Raw genomic sequence first — 13,096 nt, forward strand, 5'->3', positions numbered from 1 at the left:
TTCTGTTTGGGGTGTGTGTGTGTGTGTGTGTGTGTGTGTGTGTGTGTGTGTGTATGAATGAAATGGCCAGTCTAATACCATATAACTGATAGTTTTAGTAGATACTTCTAAAAAGGTTTTCAAAGTAGTTGTACCAGTTTACGCGTCTAGTAGCAGTTTGTGAGTTCCATATCCTCCCCAAATTTGATATTGTCAGTCTTTTAACTCAAGCCGTTCCACTAGATACGTGGTAGTATGTTGTGGTAGTCATTTCTTTATAGGTATAGGTTGACTTCTTTGAAATGTTTTGTCTGTAGGCTTCTAAGTAGTAAGTACCACTTAAGTTTCCATTAAGTGAAACCATTGGAGAGAAATTAGTGGCAGCATTGAAGCTGCCTACCAATTGAGAAACCAGGCCCTGTGGGACCATTTGGGGTTTTTTTCTCTATTTATATTAAATCCCCTGAACAGTTTCTGCTTTGTCTTCATGAACTCTTTAAACCATACCATAAAAGAATATTTTCATGAAGTGGATTTATGATGTAATTTAATGCTGGTTATGTGCCTATTACTAATTTTGTCAGGTTAGAGGAAAGTCTGCTGTTCCCACTTGAGAGTTGGTTACACTGTTTTGTAAGTCTCTTGGGTCCATTGAGCAGATTACCTCTTTCAGAGCACCAGATTAACTAACACGTGCTTCCTCAGAGACTTGGTTGAATCATTCTCTTCAGGGAAACAACTGAGTAATTGTATCCCCTTCTTAAATGAAGGTAGAGGAAAATGGGCAGAAAGGAGGAAACAGCAGGGGTTTGCCTTCGGTACTTGGATTTGGGAAGGATAGCTTCTGGTCGAATGTTTGCTTTAGGCTCTTAGTGAAATCTTGATTCAATAACTATAAATCATTAGCTCCCTGAAGGTGATTATTTTAAAATTTGCTGGTGTGTGTGTTTGGGTAAGGGTACACAGGTAAGAAAAAGAGGACTCCAGTTCCTGTTCTGATCTATATTCTTTAACTCTCTTGTAGTTGGCTGTCTTGTTGATGCCATTACCTTAGCTGACCCTAGTTTAATTTCCAGTTCTCAGAAAATCTCTTTTAGCTTACGTTTAAGGGAAGAGGTGCCGTCTCCTGGCCTGTTGTGAAAATTCCTTCATGTGTTGTGTTTTACCTTAGACGAGAGATCTTGGCCTAGATCTGGAAACAAGACTTTCATCCTGTTGCATAAATTCTTAGGCTTTGATATATAATTCAGCTTAACAATATATTCAATAAGTCACCTGAGATCTCTGTGGATGTTGGATAATAACAAATAACAAGTCATTTCTTTAGTGATCGGAATACTTTGCAGAGCAAAGAAATCCCAGAGTGGTTATAGACTGGAAGTGCCATGTTGATCTCATTTAAAAAGTACAAAGGTTGGGGGTACATTTAAGTAGTTCTATATATGTTTAGTAAGAGTACATGAATGTTGAGGGCAGTTTATCTGGCTTTACCCTTTAAGCAAGATTGTATTGAAGCATGTTAATCTCTTTTCAGTGTGTCCCATTTTTAAAGACTAGGAGAGAAGAAATTCATTTTCAGGAAATTCTTTCTTTAACCTAATTTTTTTTCTACTGAGCAGTACCACTAACGTTGAGTCTTCCACCTTTGCACACGGGGATCAGCTCTTTCTGTGTCCTCTCTTCTGTCCAGTATTAGAGGTGGTAGTTCTGGGCGACTGGGTGGCTCAGTCGGTTAAGCGTCTGACTCTTGACCTCGGCTCAGGTCATGATCTCACAGTTCATGAGTTCAAGCCCCGTGTCGGGCTCTGTGCTGTCAGTGTGGGGACTGCTTGGGATTCTGTCTCTTCCTCTCTGTCCCTCCCCTATTCATTATCTCCCTCTCCCTCCCTCTCTCTCTCTCTCTCTCTCTCAGAATAAATAAACTTAAAAAAAAAAGAAGTGGTAATCCTAATATTCTATAGTACTGAAATGGTTAAAAAAATTTTATGTACAGGTGTCATTTCCTTTTTGGAAAAGGAACTTTTAAAAATAAGATGATAATGGGATAGAAATAAAGTAATCACTGTTTTCTGCTTTACAGACAGGACTGTCAGATTGTGAAAGCAATCAAACTATTTTTTAAACATTTTTAAAGGGAGTTTAAAATAGCCCTGTTACTGTAGCTGTTTAGTATAATTTGTCAAGTAACAATCAGCCAAAGTCTGTTTCTTTGTATATTATTAAATATCTGCTCGTTCACTACCATTTTCTGACCTCAAGAGATTCATATACATATATATACGTATATGTGTATGTATACGTATGTATATGTATATTCGTATATGTATGTATGTATACATATACATATGTATATACATATGTGTATGTATGTATATGTATACATATATATGTGTGTATATATATGTATATCTCTATCTATTCGATGTTCTAGATTACAGGAATGAAGAACTGTTGCCTAATTGGGAAGTGCCAGCATTCCAGACCTTCAAAAATTAAATCTGATGAAGAGGCTTCTCCTGTTTTATATATTATGTGAAGAATTTAAATCTTGTATTGGTTTGCACAAACTCCCTGGAGAAAAAAAATTGCTCTGTGTATATCTCTTGGAAAATAAGACAATAGTATTTCTCCTTTGCAATAGCAGTTATAACAGATGTGAAAATAAATATACTTGACTCTAATATGATTATACAAAAGAGCATGGATGCATTTCAAATGTTAGATATTGCTACTATAATCAGATGATTTCATATTGACCTTTTTATCATGATTCCTCCCTGTCAAGCACTAAAAAGTTGAACCATTATACTTTATATCTGTAATGATATAGATTATGAAATTTCCCCTCAAACTCATTGCAGCAGATAACTTTTTGAGTCATTGACTTCATTTTATATTTAAAAAATTATGAAATATCATTCTGTCATTATATTCTAATTAAAATTGTTTGTGCATAATGCTTTGGAAAAATGGGTCTTTTATAGGAAAAAAAAACTGGGATAACTGATTTCTATGGCTTTCAAAGCTAAAATATATAATATACTAAACCAACTCTAATATTGCTTCTTGTGTTTTACTGTCAGATTAAATTACAGCTTTTATGGATGATTAAATTTTAGTACATTTTCATTTGGTTTGTGTGTTTTTGTTATTGTTTATAGATTTAAGACTTTTATTTTATAATGGTCACATTGTTTCAATGTGCTTTTATGCCTGGTACCTGCACACCACTTGGCTTTAAACCCCTCAGTAATTGCTGGTTTCTCTAAGAACAGACATCACACTTTCTGTTCCAGATGTATTTATTCCTACTCTACAGCAAATCACATCAGACTACATAGAATAGTTTTGTATATTCTCTCTTGATCTTAAAGATTGTATCTTATTGAATAAAATATCCCACTGTGTATTATTTTTATATGTAAAAATAAGTTTAATACTGTATCAGGGGTTAACTTTACTATTTCAGATCTTCCACAGCTTGTCATTTCATCAGGGGAATCCTTTGCCATTGTTAATTTGTTGGGTAGAAGCCCACCAACGAAATGTTATGAAAGAATTTTCAAATTTGCTTTATGATAGATTGAAGAATTTGAAAGAAGTAGGAAAAAGTGAAAAAGCATGTCAAGAATGTTGTCAGTTTGCTTTTGCTTCGACTACATGTGAAATAGTATAGTAGTCATAGTGTGGAAACGATTGCTAAGTTAAAAGTTTAGCTGGCTGTATAGTGGTGCTTTTCTTTTCCTTCCCAATTTTCTCTGTTTTTACAAAGATGGCGCTTAATGAGGACATGAATCTAGGGTGACCATATATGTGCTGATATGCTCTCCACATATATGACTGATGTGCTCTCCACAGAGGAGCACAATAGCTTGTTCGGGCCGGTCAAGTGCTGGCAAAGGAGAGAAACCAGCTTAGGAAACCCTGTGCCTTGTCCCTGAATACTGAGGAGGAGATGAGTCCTAGAAAGTCTGCATCACTGCTCAGGGATCTAGATACTGTCTCGTTGCAACTAGGTATGAAGTAGTGTTCATGCCTCGCTGAGACTTTCCAGGAATGTGGTCAGTCCATAAGCTGCTAAGTTGAGATTTAAGAATAAGATTTCAAATATAAGCTCTGACCGACCTGAGAAAATGTTAAGATATTATGAAAAAAAAAAAAAAGGAAGAAGAAAGAAAATTGGAAACTGTATTCTTTTGAGTTCGAGTTTCTAATACATTTAGTTAACTGATACTTTCTACTGATCCAGTTACACGTAGGTCTGGGATTGAGGGGCCAAAAATCTAATGAATGCAATAAATCGAAAATAAGTGAAGTGTTAGGGCCAGTGTGTCCAGGTCAAGGTGGCATATATTAAGGTCCTCTAGAGTCACTCTGCTTAAAAACTCACCTCTCAAACACTCCTTTCGACTTAAAATCATAGACAAACATCTCACACATAGGTAAAACTTGCCAAACATTACCTGTTACATAGATTGTGTGGTTATTTGCCAGATCAATAGGGATCATTAAGAACAATTCCCAAGCTCCAGTCTGCTCCTTGGTGACCCTCTTCTCCATTCCACTTGGGATGAAGTCAGAAGCGCGAAGAAAAACGCCCCGGTGGCACACAGCAGCACACAGAACAGGGCCTGCTGAAATCAGAGGCGCAGTACTATCTCAGCAAAACCTGCCTCTGCTGGCTGAGCCGGGTTGGAAAGGCATCCTGTCAGGAAGGGAGCTGGGTGCGCTTTTATGTGGTCCCTCTGTGGACTCTGCAGTCTTGGTTCCAGGGAGGAGGGTGCCTGAAACTAAGATGTACTTGGTGTATCTTACATAGCTGAAAAATCCCAAAGTCCTCAAGGATATTCTCTGTGACTCTCATACGCTAAATATCCAAGAACTGGTATGTTCGTATTTGGGACTCTTTAAAGCACGATGGCTTTAGTCATATGAGTAACATATCATTTAAAGGAGGCTTGACGTCCCAGTTGATAGTTTTTCCCCACTAAAGCACGAACGACTTTAATGGCTTTCTAGTGCTCCCCCCAATCTAGTTTTAGAAACAAAACAGTAAATACATCATCTATAATTTTACCCTCCACCAGGGGGAGCTTCAGTATCAGTTAATACTTTTACAAGCCTTGAATGAATAGTATGAATTCAATCCATCTGTTCTTATAAATAAACACTGCTTGCTTCACAAAGAGGCGTAAAGGCCTTTCCTCAAGAATTTGAAATCTACCGGGCAGGGGAGAGAAGTAAGAAATTCATCAAAGATGTGGAAATACTGTAATTTCTTAAACCGTGGTCACAGAGTTAGTTCTCTTAGGACTGTTAGGAGAAATATGGGTGTTTGGCATGTTATCCTCTCTCCCCTACAGCTTTGAAATAGTTTCTCTTTGGCCTCTTGATCTGCCATCATGACTGGCCACCTTTTACTCCTCAGTGAAAGGGTCTGTTTCTTTGAAATTAGAATGTACTTGGGAAAAGTTAATCCTTGGGAAGATGCTGATCTTTATTTTATTACCAGCATCATTTAAGACAGGTTACTTGGTCGGGAGCTACTTTTCTCCATAGATGAACATCATCATTGGACCTGCCCCATTTCAGTATTTTGCCTCATTTTCCTCATCAGGGACACCTATGTTCGTCAGTTCACGTATCTCATTTTCCTTTTTAGGACTGAGGGACAGAAAGAAAGGTTACCTCCGTATTTTCATTGATAAGCAATCGCAGTAGAATGTTAAAAGACATAAAATATGCTCTTACAAATTATATGTGTGTTGTGAAACCAAAGTGTGAAGACATTGTCAGGTATTTGGAGGAGGAAAATAGCTTGTAAAATAACCTTTTGTTTTATTTGGGTCTTGTACTTATTTAAGGTGCTACATAAGTGTGTATTAAAATAGCCCCTCTTGACTCAGCTCCAAACTTAGCCAGCATCTGGAAAAAGCCCATCTTGTGCAGGGAAGGAAATGAATGCAAGCTTTGAGGTAGTCCAACCACCAAGCTTTTAGTGTTTCTATTCCCCAAAAATGTAAAAAATGCAAGTTATTCTTGAAAATGTAGTACAGACATTACACTGAATATGAATATTTTTTTTTACTGTAGTTTTATCTTGGTTTGCTGAATGCGCAGTCCATTTATTTAATGCCATGTCTTGCTTAAATATTCTTGTCGAGAACAGCTGGAGACTTTGAACTGGATGCTTGGTTCTGCTTTCTGGAAAGGCAACATGGATTCTGTTTTGCAGACATTAAGAAGAGCTTTAAAAGGGTATTGGGGGATACAACTCTTTGGCTTTTTAAGAAGAAGCCTCCTGTGGTTCGGAGCCCAAGGTGTGACATACATTTCCTGCTAATTGCTTCTCTTAAGAAGCATGGGCTTGGCTGTTCCTCTTGAGGAAAAACCTTAATAAACCTTCCCATTTTACCAGTGATGTGACTCTTATTTTGAGCTGCTGTTTTCAATATATTTTGTTGTTGTTGTTAAAGCTTAACCCTGTGCAAGTTCTTGTGTTTGCTTCTAACCATGTAAAAATTCTTGTAGGGCGTATAAAGCAGAGATGATCCTTATGCACCTGTCAGCAAATATTGATAGTGCTTCGACTCCATACAAGGTGCTGACCTGCATGTTGGGGATACAGCCGTGAATGATACAAAAATCTCTTCCCTCCGGGAGTCTTTGGCAGGACACAAAAGACTGTGTGTGTGTGTGTGTGTGTGTGTGTGGTGTGTGTGTGTGTGTGTAAAATGCTGAATGCTCCGGAGAGGAGTTAAAAGGATAGGAGTGCTGGGCAGAGAGAATGTGGTGGTGGGTCAGAGGTTTATTCCCTTGCTGAAGTTGCTATTTGCATAAATATTTGAAATGTGCCTCCCACACAACTGCCTGGGGGAAAGAACCGCCTTCCATGCATTGGGAAGTGTCTGCAAATGCCATGAGGTGGACGTGTGCCTGCATGTTGGAGCACCAGCAATATGGCTGGAGTGGAGTGTGCAAGGGGGGAATGGTAGTAGGATTGGGTCGGGGTTGTGGGGGGGAAGGAATTTCCTTCAGCATGGGCTGAGCGGGGCCCATGGAAGGGATTTCAGCAAAGGGCATAGGGAACATGATCTGACTCAACCTATCATCAGGACACTCTGGCTGCTGAGCTGAGACTAACCTGTGAAGGGGCAAGGGTGGGAGCAGAGAGACCAGTTAGGAGAAAGTGGAGTGTGAGCGAGGAGTCCAGGATAACGCCAACATTTTTTTGCCAATAATCAAGATAGTGAAGATTGTGGCTGGAGCGGGCTTGGGAGTTCCATTTTGGACGTACTAAGTGTTAGGAGCAGGTCACATCCTAGAGCTGCACGGTAGGCAGTTGGATAGGAGTCTGGAATTGAGGGGAAGAGATCTGGACAGGAGATTCACAGTGAGCGTTCAAGAACACGGAGCTGAACAGGATCATGGTGTTGATTGTAGGTAGAGAAGTCCAGGGACTCCGTCATTGAGGTTCGGAGATGCAGAGGAGTTAGCAAAGGAGAACACGAAGGTCACTGGTGACCTTGATGGGCTGTCAGTGGAGCAGTAGGGAGCAGGACTGGAGTAGCATAGGGGAAGACAGGAAGAAGGTCATTGGAGACATCAGGTGTGGACTGCCCTGTTAAGGTGGTTGAGACTGCGCTTGTTGGTGAGCTAATGGGAGTGGTCCACTGAGGAGGAAAACTGAGCAGGCTACATGGACGGAATCTAGCATACAAGTACAGGGGCTAGCCAGATGGGAGTGTGGGCAGGCATGGCGGTGGGAGGAAAGACAGTACGGGGTCAGAGAAACTGGTAGGTCACAAAGAACTGATAAAAAGTACCATGAGGAAGTGTCCTACAAAGTAGTAGGAGACAGAAAGGACTGATGCTTTCTGTTCTGGGCCAGCTGCTCTGCTTCAGGAAGGGGAGTTTGAAGTGGGCCTTTAAGGGTAGAATTTCAACAGGTAAATGTGGGGAAGTGTCACAGGCAGGTTTGCAGAATACGGGAGCAAGAAATTACCTAGTTTCGGCTGACATTAACGTGGAAATAATGGGCTAAGAAGTAGATCGGGACCATGTTGTGGCGAGCCTTGAAAGGAGAAGGTGACCGTCCAGTAGGGAGAGCTAGAAAAGTAGGGCCTGCTGTTCATTCAGGTGCCACCGAGAAGGTGGGTACAGGGACATTTCAGAAGAGATCTGGATTTGCAAGAGTAACTCCCCCTGGACTAATGGTCTTTTCAGTCTTCATTCCTCACTTCGTTTTCCAAAACCCTTTCTCTAATGATCTGAGTCATGTGGTTGTGATCATTCGCAAACAAGAGCTCAGTTTATTTTTGTTTAATTATTTTAATGTTTTTATTTATTTTTGAGAGACAGAGCACAAGCAGGGGAGGGGTAGAGGGGGGGAGACCCATAACCCGAAGCAGGCTCCCAGGCTCTGAGCTGTCAGCACAGAGCCTGACACAGGTCTCGAACTCACAGACTGAAATCATGACCTGAGCTACAGTTGGACGCTTAACTGAACCACCCAGGTGCCCCTACTTTTTTTTTTAATGTGTATTTATTTTTGAGAGGGTGCACATAGGGAAGGGGCCGAGAGATAGGAAGACAGAGGAGAGTCTGACGCGGGACTCAAACCCACAAACTGAGATCGTGACCTGTGCCAAAGTTGGACGCTTAACCGACTGAACCTCCCAGGTGCCCTGAAAGCTCAGAGAACCAGCATTAATACTTGGGCACACAAAGGTAGTGGAGAGGATTGAAGAGAAAAATCTCCTTTGTTAACTCTGTTCCTCTGACCTGATTGTGCCCCCCTCAGACCTTTTGGCTCCTCGCGGGCATACAGCCACCCTCAGTTCCACCCTCACACCCTCCCCCTGCTCTTGCTCTTACTCCCCCCGCATGAGACAGCAGCCTCTGTCCCTCCCAGCCCTCCCCTTGGCATCTGCCAGCGTGATTGACAAGTCGAGTAAGGGAGCGTTTTTCCTCAGTTCGCTGCTGTTGGGGAGCTGCCAGCTTTCCCACCAAGATCCCATCGTCCAGGCCCTCCCTTGTGGGTGAGAGGAAAGGCACAGGCCACACTGTACCCACCCACCCACCACCACCACCCCCGCCGCGACCACCTTGCCCCTCCCATCCCCAGGGTCCCGGTTGAGTGGGTTGGAGAGTTTGAAGGAGCCGCCGGGATGAAGGGAAAAGCCTGCAGCCTTCCCAGGTGGGAAAACAGGACGTGGAATTATGGGCCAGGCACTGGGCTCTGCCTGCTTTCCTGGGAGGGCATGCATGTAATGGAGGAGTTTAAAGAAGATATTTGATCCCCACACTCCCAGCGGGGTCCTGAAGCCAAGGCCAGCAGATTTGGCATTCTTTGGGCCCTTGAAATCTCTGCTGGAGAGCCTAACCCCTTGTTTTCTGGGATATAAATGGTCTTATCTTAACAGATGCTTGGGACCTCCGACCAGGGATTCTAGCACCTGCCTCAGTCAGTCTGGCCCAGTGCTCCCTGTGATAAGGAGCAGGCTCCCTAGGCTGGTCCTGCGGAGCTGGAGCTGTCGCTGTGGCCCGTCGCAGGCTTGGAGTGAGAGCCTGCAGGCCTTCCACTCCCAAGCCTGAGTCCGTGTAGGGATTTCGGGAGCTACACTTAGCCCATTTGGAATAATCTGGTTTTTTGGGTTTGTGTATGTGTGTTTGCCTTTTTAAAGCAAATTTATGCCTGAGACCCTCCCCTTTCCCACCACTTCTACGCAAATGACTACGAATTCTGCCTTGTGGGCAGCTCAGTCCCTGGGAGACAATGCCTGGACTGTGGCCAGTAGTGGGGGCTGGAGGTAGGGAAGCCTGAACACCCAACTCTCAACTTCCTTCCCCACTGCCCCGCCCTGACTGAGCCTCCATAAGTACAATGGAGGAAGGAGAATCCGGCAGACTCAATGTCCCCGGGAGGGGTGGGGATCTCTGGCAGTGCAGGTTAGGAAAAACTTCTTGGGTAGAGTACGCCTGGGGCCAGATGTCATTGCCAAATGGACAATGGCAATGGGGGAGAGGGAGTGGGCAGAAAGGGAGACCGTTGGGAGGCCGGGGTAAAAGCAGTATCCTCTGAAATGGGAACTGGGGCCCATGTGGGACTGAGCAGGCTTGGGAGAGAAGCGGCCGTGGTGGCCATCCTAAGGGCCTGAGCTCTGGACAGCCCAGTGACACTGAGGCCCCTGGAGAGCCTGCATGAGAACAAGATTGGCCTGGGCAGCTGGTGTGGAGAAGCCAAAGCCACAGGGGGTTACAGAGGGCATGCACAACAGCTTAGGGACGGGGCTAGCAACGGGCCTTGGGAGCGGCTGACGGGGACTTGACCGCGGCGGGCCTTACCGACCCAAGAGCCGGGCTCAGCCCAGGGTTCGCCCTGAGGACTGTGTTCGGTGCGGGAGATACAGATGAGTAATGAGTACTTGGTACCCTGGAGGTGCTCACAGTCTAGAGGGGAAGACGAACATGCGAAAGGACGATTTTAAAAGGGGTTCCTGTGGCTGGGTATACAGGCGCAGGTAAGGGCCCCGGGGAGGTCTTCACAGAGGAGGTGCTCTTTGAACTGCAGTGGAAGCTGAGTAAAAAGCCAGTCTGAGGCCATGGGGAACCTGGGTCTCGGAGACCAGCCAGTGCAGAGAGCTACTCAGTAGCACAGGGCCCTGGAAGATAGAGCAGGGGTTGGGGGAGGGGAGCAGTGCCCCCAGAGGAGGCGGAGCAAGTCTGCTGGGGTCTGCTGGGGGAGGGCTGGGCCTCCAGACACCAGGCAAATCAGGCCGGCTAAGGATGAAGTCACAGTACCTTGAAGACCTTGCCCTCACCTCCCCTATTCTCCCCCGAAGGCGAAGGAAGGTGGGGAGCATTTCCTTGCAGCTGTGGCCTCCTGAGAGGCGATGAGGAAGGGAAGGGGGCTGAGGGAAAGGCAGCAGGAAAGGGAAAGCAGCCGGGGCCGGGTGGGGGTGGGGGTGAGCAGAGCCAGAAACAGGAAAGCAGAACGCACCTCTGCCCCTGGAGGGAGGACACGGTCCCCCTATGGCAGTGCCCCCTGAGAGCCCACCCTGACCATTTGGAGGCAGCTAGGGGGCTTCCCCGGACTGGAGAGAACCAGAGGGGTAGGGGAAGACAGCCCAGAGCCGGTCACGGGCAGGAGAGGGTGGAGGTGTGGAGCAAGCCTCCAGTTTTTGGCCCCGATTCCTAGGCCCTGGAATGGGGCGGTCCTCTTGAGCGCCATGCCCAGAGGGGCATATCTAGAGAGAATGGATTCTGTGGAGTGGAAGCCGGGGAAGCAGCTGTGGCCTGAGGCCTTAGTATACAGAGTTTGAGGCACCCAGGGACCCGGCAAGAGGCAGCATAAAAGGGGAAGTGTCACAGTCCCTTGTCAGATTAGTATCGCCCCAAGCACTGTGTGGAGAGGTAGGCGCCCCCCCCCCCACCCAAGGGCCCCCTCCCTCAGTGTTCCTCAGAGGCCTCTCTCTGGCCAGGACACCAGGATGCCTCCAGAGACACCTGGGGGGCAGGGACACTAGAAGGGGAGGGAGAAGGAGGGTGTGAAACTTAGTTTAAAAAAAATAATACAAGTAAAAAGAAAATAGTACCAAGGGGGTGACTGCAGTCTGGGGTCCTGATCCTGCCCTATCCCCCCCGGGGCTGGCTAGGCCTTTCCTCCAAGCCTGTCATCCTGAGCCCCTGACACCTCTTGCTTCGGGGCGCCTCCCACCCCATCCAGGGGGGCAGAGGGGGGGGGATCCTAGCAGGAGTGCCACTAGCACCTTTAGGCCACTAGTCCCCAGGGCGACTGAGGGGAGGGGCAGGGGTGAAGTGTGGGGCTTGGCAGAGACTCTAGCGACCGAGGCCTTAGGGAGCAGAGAGCAGATCAGGGCTGGACTCTTCTGAAAGCCATCAGAACTTGGCTCATTCAGCTCTCCAGTCCTTGCCAGGAATGTGAGGGCCCGCGGTTGACTGCGAGGGACAGCTGGGTACAGGAGGGGCTGGCGGTGTTCCCTAGAGCCCATCCTCGGGCAGTGAAGTCCTCAAGCAGCCCCTGCAGCCCTCTCCACACCCCTCCCCACACACGCCATCCTCCATGAGAAAGTGTCAGTTGTTTGCCATTTGGCAAATAACAGCCTACCGGGGTAATATCTGTACAACGTACAAAAACGTCGTACGTTGTCTTCTCTACAATAGAGAAACCTATTGTCTTCTCTGATCCTTGCCACGATCCTGTGAGGTAATAGGGCCCGTATACGTTTTTTTAAACAGAAGAGGAAACCAAGCCTCCATGAAAGTTTTGTTGTTGTTGTTGCTGTTGTTTTGTTTTAGCGGTTTTGCTCTGGGACACGTGGTTCGTGCCTGAACTGAAGGTCAGGTGGTCCAGCCCAGAGCTTCTGCCGTGTTCCTGCATGGAGGACATGCATGATGTCCTTTAAATCTCCAGCAGCCTTGCATTACCCGCATGTCATAGACAAGAAAAATGAGGCTCAGGTTAAGCAACATGCTCAAGCTGACAGGGACAGAAATCCTGTCTGACTCCCAAATGCAGTGCTCATTCCATGGTATTGGCAGAAGTGCCTTAGCTACTCTGGGTCGGGGAGTGACCTGAGGTACCCTGAAAGCTGGAGACATGCCCCTGCTTCCCCAAGATGCAAGCTGTGCTTTTGCTTTTAGGGAGGCCCTGTAGGAAATGGTGTGACTTGGGAAAGACAGGGATGCCCCCTGCCCCACAGAGAGGAAGGGGGATGTAGTGGGGACAGAGACAAACCAGGTCTCTGTCAAATTTGCATGTCCTAATTAACCATAAAATGAGCCCCAGGGGCAGAGTTAAGCTGTCAATTTCCCTCTGCTTACCTTCCCTACCTCCCCCTCCTCCTGCTGCTCCCCACCCCTACACTTTTCCTACATCCCGGAGGCCCCAGACATTCCCATTCACCTCTCCCCTCAGCTTCAGTGGAATGCAGTCTCCATCCTGTCACGACCAAAGCCCAGAAAAGGAGGGAAAAGGAAAAATTAGTGGTGCGGGGCAGGGGGTGTAAGTGAATTGTGTTTCATTAGCAAAGCATGACCTAGTGATGAGGGCATTCTACCAGCCCTTGTCAAGACCAGAGCAAAATTCCCCCAG

General features: G+C 45.9%; 1 protein-coding gene across 2 annotated transcripts in view; it reads left to right on the plus strand.

The window, feature by feature from the left end:
- RAP1A (RAP1A, member of RAS oncogene family) overlaps window positions 1-3,108 on the plus strand; it is a 70,442-nt gene extending 67,334 nt beyond the window's left edge. For both annotated transcript variants that reach the window (XM_043575844.1, XM_043575845.1), the window contains exon 8: window positions 2,411-3,108. The gene's annotated coding sequence lies outside the window, so the exon portion shown is untranslated. The remainder of the gene's footprint in view (window positions 1-2,410) is intronic.
- The last annotated feature ends 9,988 nt before the right edge of the window (window positions 3,109-13,096 follow it).

Source organism: Prionailurus bengalensis, chromosome C1, assembly GCF_016509475.1.
Source record: "Prionailurus bengalensis isolate Pbe53 chromosome C1, Fcat_Pben_1.1_paternal_pri, whole genome shotgun sequence".
Taxonomy (NCBI): domain Eukaryota; kingdom Metazoa; phylum Chordata; class Mammalia; order Carnivora; family Felidae; genus Prionailurus; species Prionailurus bengalensis.